Here is an 8,217-nt window from a genome sequence, read left to right on the forward strand (position 1 = left end):
CTGCTTCTCCCTCTTCCTCTGTCCCTTGCTCATGCTCTCTCTCTCCCTCACTCTCTATCTCTCTCTCTCAAATAAATAAAATAAATAAAAATCTTTAAAGAATAGAAAAAGAATACCTACAAATTAAAAGCTGATTCTGTAAAAGATTAATAAAACATGATGAACCTCTAAAAAGGCTAGGTAGAAAGAGAGTGAATGAGAGAGGGAGAGAGAAAGAATAATTATTATTATCAGAAATAAAAATGGGGACATCAATACAGATTTTAGAGGCACCAAAAGAAAATAAAAACTTAAAATGAATACATTTCATAAAATAAAAAAAGGACAAATACCTAAAAAAAATCCTACAACTAAACAAAGTTGACAGAAGAAAATACAGAAAAATCTGAACACTAATGATGTTAAATATCTTATTATAAATCACTGTCACAAAGAAAACAGAGGCCCAGATATTTCATCAGTTAATTTTTCCCAATCATTTACAGGGACAAATAATAATAATAATAATAATGCTAATCTTCCACAGATTAGAAAAAAAAAATTTCTTAGCAAATTTTATGATGCCTAGCAACCTTAATACTAAATCCTAAAAAGGACATAAAAGAAGAACTCATAAGATATAAAAACACACCTTAACAAATTCAAAAGAATAGAAATGATACATTGTCTATTCTTAGACCACAATAGAATTAAACTAGAAATCAATCACAGAGAAATAGCTGGAAAATCCCCAGGTACTTGGAAATCAAACAATATGCTTCTGAAAAACATGAGTCAAAAAAGAAATTTCAAAAAAAATTTAAAATATTTTGATCTAAATGAAAATGAAATACAACTAAAAATTTATGGAAGCAACAGGAATGCTTACAGGGAAATTTATTGAACCAAATACATATATTAGAAAAGAAGACAGATCTAATATTAATAATCTAAGCTTCCAACCTAGAAAACTAGAAAAGAAGAACAAATTAAAATCAAAGTAAGCAGAAGAAAAGAAATAATAAGAATTAAAGTAGAAATCATTGCAATTGAATGCAAGAAATCAATTAGAGAAAATCAATGAAACCAAAATTTGGTTCATTGGAAAGGTCAATAAAATCAGTAAGCCTCTAGCCAGGTTAACTAAGAAAAGGAGAAATGAAAGAGGGAAACCACTACAGATCTCATGGATGTCAAAAAGATAAAGTACATGCACACAAGCACACACACACACACACACCCCAACCAAAGAAACAAACCATTAACAAGATATAAGCAAGCAAAATCAAGATATACATATGAAAGATAACACATCTTAATCAAACTAGGGTTGTTTCAGAAATGCAAGGGCAGCTTATCACTGAAAAAAAAAGCAGAAAATTTATATGATTTTCTTCATAGCTGCAAATCAAACTTTTGATAAAATTCAACCTCTATTTTTTAAAAATTTATTTAGTGAACCAAACATAGAAGATAATTTCTTTAAGCTATTACTTTATACCAAAAATGGCAAACATCATGTGCAATGATGAAATAGTAAATGATTTCTTTGAGTTTGGGAATGAAACAAAAATGCCCACATTTGTCGATATTGTGGTAGAGATCCTCATCACTATATTCAGGTAAGAAATATAAGTAAAAGACATAAATATTGGATACAAATTCAGTATACAAAATCAATAGAATTTCTGTACACCAGGAACAAATAATATGAAAATCGGAGTTTAAATATTATTTAAAATATGATTACATATGGGGACGCCTGGGTAAGTCAGTTGGTTAAGTGTCTGGCTCTTGGTTTCAGCTCAGGTTGTGATCTCAGGGTCGTGGGATCAAGCCTTGTATTATGCTCTGAGCTCAGCGTGGAGTCAGCTTGTCCCTCTCCTTCTCCCTCTCCCTCTGCTCTTCCCCCTCTGCTCCTCGCCCTGCTCCTTCTTTCTCTCTCCTTCTCTACTAAATAAATCTTTAAAACAATATAGCATTACATATGATAAATTCCTAGGAATAAATCTAAAATTGTATAAGATCTTCACACTGATAAGTATAGAACATTGCTAGGACAAATTAAAGAAGAACTAAATACATAATTGGAAGTTTCAATATTTTATAGATGTTGACTTTCCAAATATAATCTATAGATGCAGTTCAATAGCAATCAAAATTTATTCAAGCTCTACAACTGGAAATTTACAACTGAATTTTAAAGATTTTAAAATTATTTTAAAAGTGAAAAGAACCAAAAAAGCCACGTTAAACTTAGAGAAGAGTATAGCTGAAGGAATTTGTAATACCAAATAGTCACACCTATTTAACCTTGTGTTAAAAAGATAGTATGGTATTGGCACAAATTACAACAAAATATATATAGAAGCAGATCCACCCTGGCTCAGGACAAAAGTGACACTTACTAAAAATATATATTGACATCTATAACATACTATACACATATATGTATGCATATATGCGTGTAGCTCAGAAGGATTATAGATTGCAAAGTGGAAGGTATCTTAAAAATGCTTTAGGGGAAAGTATATGAGGATATCTTCCTGACCATGGAATAAGCAAAATTTCTTTAAACAGAATACAAAGATGCTTACCATAATAATAAAAAAAAAAGTTTGGTAAATTTGATAAATTAGAAACTTTTGTTTATCAAAATACTGTTATGAAAGAGAACAGATACCTCCTAAAGCAATAAATGATATTCCTCTCTCTCTCTCTCTCTCTCTCTATATATATATATGAACCCATGTATGTAACAAAATCAAGAAACAGAACATTGCTAGTATCTCGAGAAACATTACTCATATCCATTTTAGTCATTATCAAGCCCTTTTTCCCTTAAGAGTTACACTACCCTGACTTCTAACATCACAAATGATACTCATTTCCTTCACTTAAGTGGAATAGAATATATATAATATCTAGTTTATTTCACTCAACATATTTTTTGTAAGATGCATCCACACTGTTGTAACTGTCTTCGCTGTATAGAATTCCATTGTATGATTATACCACATTTTTTATTTATCTTTTCTATTATATAGTAGACATATGGATACCCTAGATATAAAAATATTCTAAACTATAAATATTATACACTTTAATACTTGTATTTTGGTCAAGATATGAACAAAACCAACAAGATTTTGTTGGTTGTATACCTCAGCAGTGAGGCTAGAATCAAAGGACTTATCTCACCTCGCATGATTTATATAATCTGTAGGTGTTTGTAAAATAGGATAATATTGGTAATAATAATGCTGACTTCCTAGATTTACAGTAAGAAATAAAGAAGAAAACTTCAACCTTGACAACATCTGGAAGATCATAAGCTCTAAATAAAATGCTAACATTCTCTACTGCCAGTCCCAATTTCCTTCCTTGTTGTCAACTGTGATCTTTGGGGATTTGGAAAGTAACAAACATAGTGAGACTAATCTGGTTTACTTACTCTTCTTTTTTTTTTTTTTTTAATTATGTTATGTTAATCACCATACGTTACATCATTAGTTTTTGATGTAGCGTTCCATGATTCATTGTTTGCGTATAACATCCAGTGCTCCGTTCAGTACGTGCCCTCTTTAATACCCATCACCAGGCTAACCCATCCCCCCACCCCCCTCCCCTCTAGAACCCTCAGTTGGTTTACTTACTCTTAGCAGAGTTTGTTTGTTAAGACCTTGGCACCTGATGGAATCACGAGAGCATGCTAAACCTTAACCTATAGGTAAGTTTTTAGCACCATTTTCTATAATTTTGTTTAAATATTAGATTTCTATTTGCCAATGTTAAAGTATTACAGCACTGTTTTCTGCTAAATGAAAATTTCTCAGTGATTACTAAACACATAAACATACTCCCTTTTTATGTTGGGATGACCCCTTTTGGCAGGGTAACACCTCTCCCTGCCCTCCAAAAAAGGAATAGTGAAGGACATTTACAAACTATAACAAAGATTTTGCTAAGCAATAATAGTTGTAGAGGACAACAATAAGACTGGTGATCAAAGGACATTCCAGGTCCATCTAAAACTCAGATAGCCATTCACACTAGTGAGTTGGGAACTGGCTTCCCAATTGCTAAGAGACTTGTAGTGGTTTATTCAGAGCCTGTGGAAACAAAAGAGGAAAATAGTAGCTATCTTGCTAATTTGTACCAAGTCAATAGAGGATCAGCCACAAGACTATTGGTTAAATACCTGAGAATTTTTTTCTATGAAATTAGGGAATTTAAGAATGAGAACACTGTTTGTCCCATGACCCTCCCACTTTTTTAAAATAAAGAATTAAAAAAACAATTACACAAAGCCCAAGCCAAATCATTCTGAGAAGGCATGTCTTCCTCAGAAGTCTTTAAAAGAATTTCCCAACTTTATCAAAGTCATTACTTATTTAGGAATTCAACAAAAGTCTAATTGTGGTTTTTAGATGAAGATTCATATTGGTGAAAAAGTACCATTACACAAAAGTACAGGAAAGAAAGCTAACTTAATGATACTGAATGACAAAGAAGATAAATTGTCATGATGATTCTTCCGTTATATGTGCATAGACTAGAACTGCAGCACACCACCTACTGAGTATGGCTGACCTTTGAACAGTGTGGGGTTAGGGGCGCCAGGCGATACAGTCAAAAATCACAGTGTAACTTGGAGTCACCCAAAACCTAACTACTGAAAGAACCATGAGGCCGGTGAGGAGCAGCACAGCTGACAAACCAGTAGGGCAGGAGTGGCCTGGGACCTCCAAGGCCCACGGGAACCCCAGCCACAGCCCCTCGTGGCCCCATTGATGAGGTGAGGCAGCCATAAAGCAGGTGTAGCTCCCGCCTCCACCACCACTGCTTCTCCCCCAACCCTGGTGACCCCCACAGCGAGGCTGGACTTGGGTGAGTACCAGGAGCACTTAGAGACTTCCAGAAATGTCAGTGGCTCATTTCCGAGGGCGCCGCCAAGCTGCTGTTGGACACCTTGCAACACCAGGACCTGGTGAAACAGGAGGCTGACAAGGTATGTTGGCTTTGAAATTTGTCCCTCAGCCAACTTGCACGTCTTTGATGGCAACTGTAGCATTTGTAGGAAGACGCAGAATAGACACTAGCAGCTTCTCCCTTCAAGCTCCAGAAGGGATTCAAAAGAATATCCACATACACATTCAACACACACAAAACACAACATACGCTGTGGCATGCAGAGTTTTTACACTCCCCGCTCAAACCATAGAGACTTGGAATCGGCCTACATTGCCTGCATGAGTGTCGACTGTGGTCATTGAGGAATTCAGTGACAGAGGTTGGGAGAAGGCCATGAAGGAGGCGGAAACCCCAAGACCACGTCTAAAGAGTGAGCTCCTGCTTTTCCCTTTCTGAGAAGGAGAGAAGATTGGGGCCAGCAGTTCGCTGTCACTGCGGCACCTCTGTGGGGTTTATGAACGTGGCTGCTGGCTCGGTTTGGCCAGCGGCCGTCTTGATCTCTGCAGTTTGCTCCAGCTACCAGGATCTTTCAGCAGCTTTCTGTCCTTCCTCAGCCCAGATTTTGATGTGCGCTAGTTGACATCCTTCTTTCTTTTCTCAGCTTTTGTGTGATCTTTTAGAAAAATACACTTTTTAACATTAAAGAAAATAAATCCACATGTAAGTGAACCCATGCAGTTCAAACCCATGTTATTCAAGGGTCAACTGTAGTTTTCTATAGCACTGAAAAATCACATCCGTTAGCATTAGTTGCATTACTTTCAAATTGACATTTATTTGTCTCTAATTGCTTTTGGACACTAAAATTGCAATCAATTCTACTAACTGAAATGTTTATAATAAAAATGTGATATTAGGTGAAATTCATCTTTGTATCTCTGTCACTTGCTATATTTGCCCCTCCAATTTCCCAAAGAGAAAACTAAATGCTTTCTGATTTCAGGACGTTTGTGACTTTCAGTCTTTCTCTGCCATCCTCCCAAGATGTTTCTCATTCGAATAACTGCAGGCCCTCTACCCCTTATCTGTGGTTTCCCTTTCAACGGTTTCAGGTACCCGAAGTCAACCACAGTCTGGAAGCAGATGATCCTCCTTCTAATGTGTCATCAGAAGGTCCACAGTAGCCTAACACTACATCACAGTGTCTCTGTCATTCATCTCACTTCAGTTCCTCATGCAGGCATTCATTGTATCATCTCAAACATCCTCACGAGAAGACGAAGGTAAGTAACAGTACAGTAAGATACTTTGAGAGAGAAAGACACTACATTCACATAACTTTTATTATAGAATGTTGTTATAATTGTTCTATCTTATTAGTTATTTTTGCTAATTCCTTGCTGTGCCTAATTTATAACTAAACTTTATATATGTATAGGAAAAAAAACAATAATATAGGATTCCATACTCTCTGTGGTTTCAGGCCACCACTGTGGGCCTTAGAGCATAAACCTCTATGCATAAGGGAAGACTATTGTATCTCCTATCATACCATTCAGAAAAGTAAATACCCTAATGCTCCCTGCTTCTGGTGCCTTGACAACTTTCACTCTTCCATTGCACACGCCAAAATTGTTTCTCACTTGAATCATCTCCCATCATGCCATTAAGAAAACTCTGTAATCTTTCCACTTTTAATTATCTTGAAAGAATTGCTAATCAGTAGACACTGACATTTTGCTGTAGCTCAGAATACCAATAGATTCTCTCTTTGCAGATTTGTCTCCATCACTTATTACATTCTGTCCTATATCTAATTTCTTTCTTAGTGGCATTAATTCCCCTTATTCTCTGAGAAGTCTATAATTTCTCCTTACAATTGTTTATAAAATATTCTTGTCTCTTTAATTACTGATATAACCATTTCTTTCTGGTTTTCCCCTCTCATCAAGTTGTTGGTACATACTCTCCTATCATTTATAACTTAAGCAGATTTTAGCTATATCACTTCCTAGAATCTGCTCACAGGTCAACAATCATTGTGATGTTTTCAAGACTGATAAATACATTTTTATCTTTAAGTTTTCTGAACCTATCTCTGTCATATATTTTTAAGGAAAATCCAGTGGTGCATGGAAATACAGAGGTTTGCTGTTTGAAGTAAACCATTCAAAATGATTCTTTCCATTTCCGAATAGAACTTATTTGGCAAATGCATCCTTCCAGGGTCTTATACACTAATTTTCAAGTTCAACAACTTTATTTGATTAGGCAATATAACTTATCAGATTCAGTAATCGACCTGAGAACGGCAGTATAGTTACTGTTTAAACACAGATTCTGGGCCAGGTTGCTTGGATTGAATCCTGGTTAGATGGTTAGTCACCACTTTCTAACCATGAGACTTTTAAAAAGTTACTTAAACTTCTCTCTTCCTCAGTCTTGCACTCTGTAAGATAAAGATATTAGTAGGGTTGTTATAAGTATTACATGGGATAAATACAGATAAAGCACAAAGAACTGTCTTCTTGTTACAAATGCTTTATGAGTGTTAACTAATATGTAAGGATAGGATTTCAAGCTGAAAAGCTAATAAGAGTGATGTGTGTTAGTTTGATATACCTTACACACTGATATAATGCTTTGATGACTGAGACCAAAATGAAAAAATACTAGAGAGGCAATTTTGACAAATCATCATTCACTGTTAGTCAATATAAGGAATGACTGAACTGAAAGCCAGGAGATGATGAAAGAATCTTCTTTTAAGATAAGAAGAAATTGTCATAAGTGGACAGGAAATAGACTGAAAGGTTCATATTATTTGTAATAGCAAGAGATATGTCATTTCAGGTGCTGTATGAAAGAACCAGTTGCTACTCAGAAAAGAATCACCTTTCTATTGCTTCCTTCAATCCATTGTGTAAAAGTTCACTCATTTATAGTCCCTTGAAGAAGCAGTAGACATTGAAACCAAAGTTGACTTCTACCTTCTGCAGGCAACATAACCAGGCTGAAGAAAATACACTGGCATTCTATGGACTACTGAGTCAGCAAAAATTTTAAGCGATAATGAAGACCTGAGCAGACAGGACTTATATTATTTCTTCTTATGAGATTTGAGAGAGGGCGCCTGGGTGGCTCAGTTGGTTAAGCGACTGCCTTCGGCTCAGGTCATGATCCTGGAGTCCCGGGATCGAGTCCCGCATCGGGCTCCCTGCTCGGCAGGGAGTCTGCTTCTCCCTCTGACCCTCCTCCCTCTCATGCTCTCTGTCTCTCATTCTCTCTGTCTCAAATAAATAAATAAAATCTTAAAAAAAAAAA

General features: G+C 35.7%; 1 pseudogene; it reads left to right on the plus strand.

Annotated features, from left to right (window-relative positions):
- Window positions 1-1,485: 1,485 nt before the first annotated feature.
- LOC145715867 (centromere protein V pseudogene) lies at window positions 1,486-5,940 on the plus strand (annotated as a pseudogene).
- Window positions 5,941-8,217: the final 2,277 nt, after the last annotated feature.

The sequence above is a fragment of the Leptonychotes weddellii genome, unplaced genomic scaffold (assembly GCF_054177405.1).
Source record: "Leptonychotes weddellii isolate Sample4059 unplaced genomic scaffold, ASM5417740v2 HiC_scaffold_5516, whole genome shotgun sequence".
Lineage (NCBI taxonomy): Eukaryota > Metazoa > Chordata > Mammalia > Carnivora > Phocidae > Leptonychotes > Leptonychotes weddellii.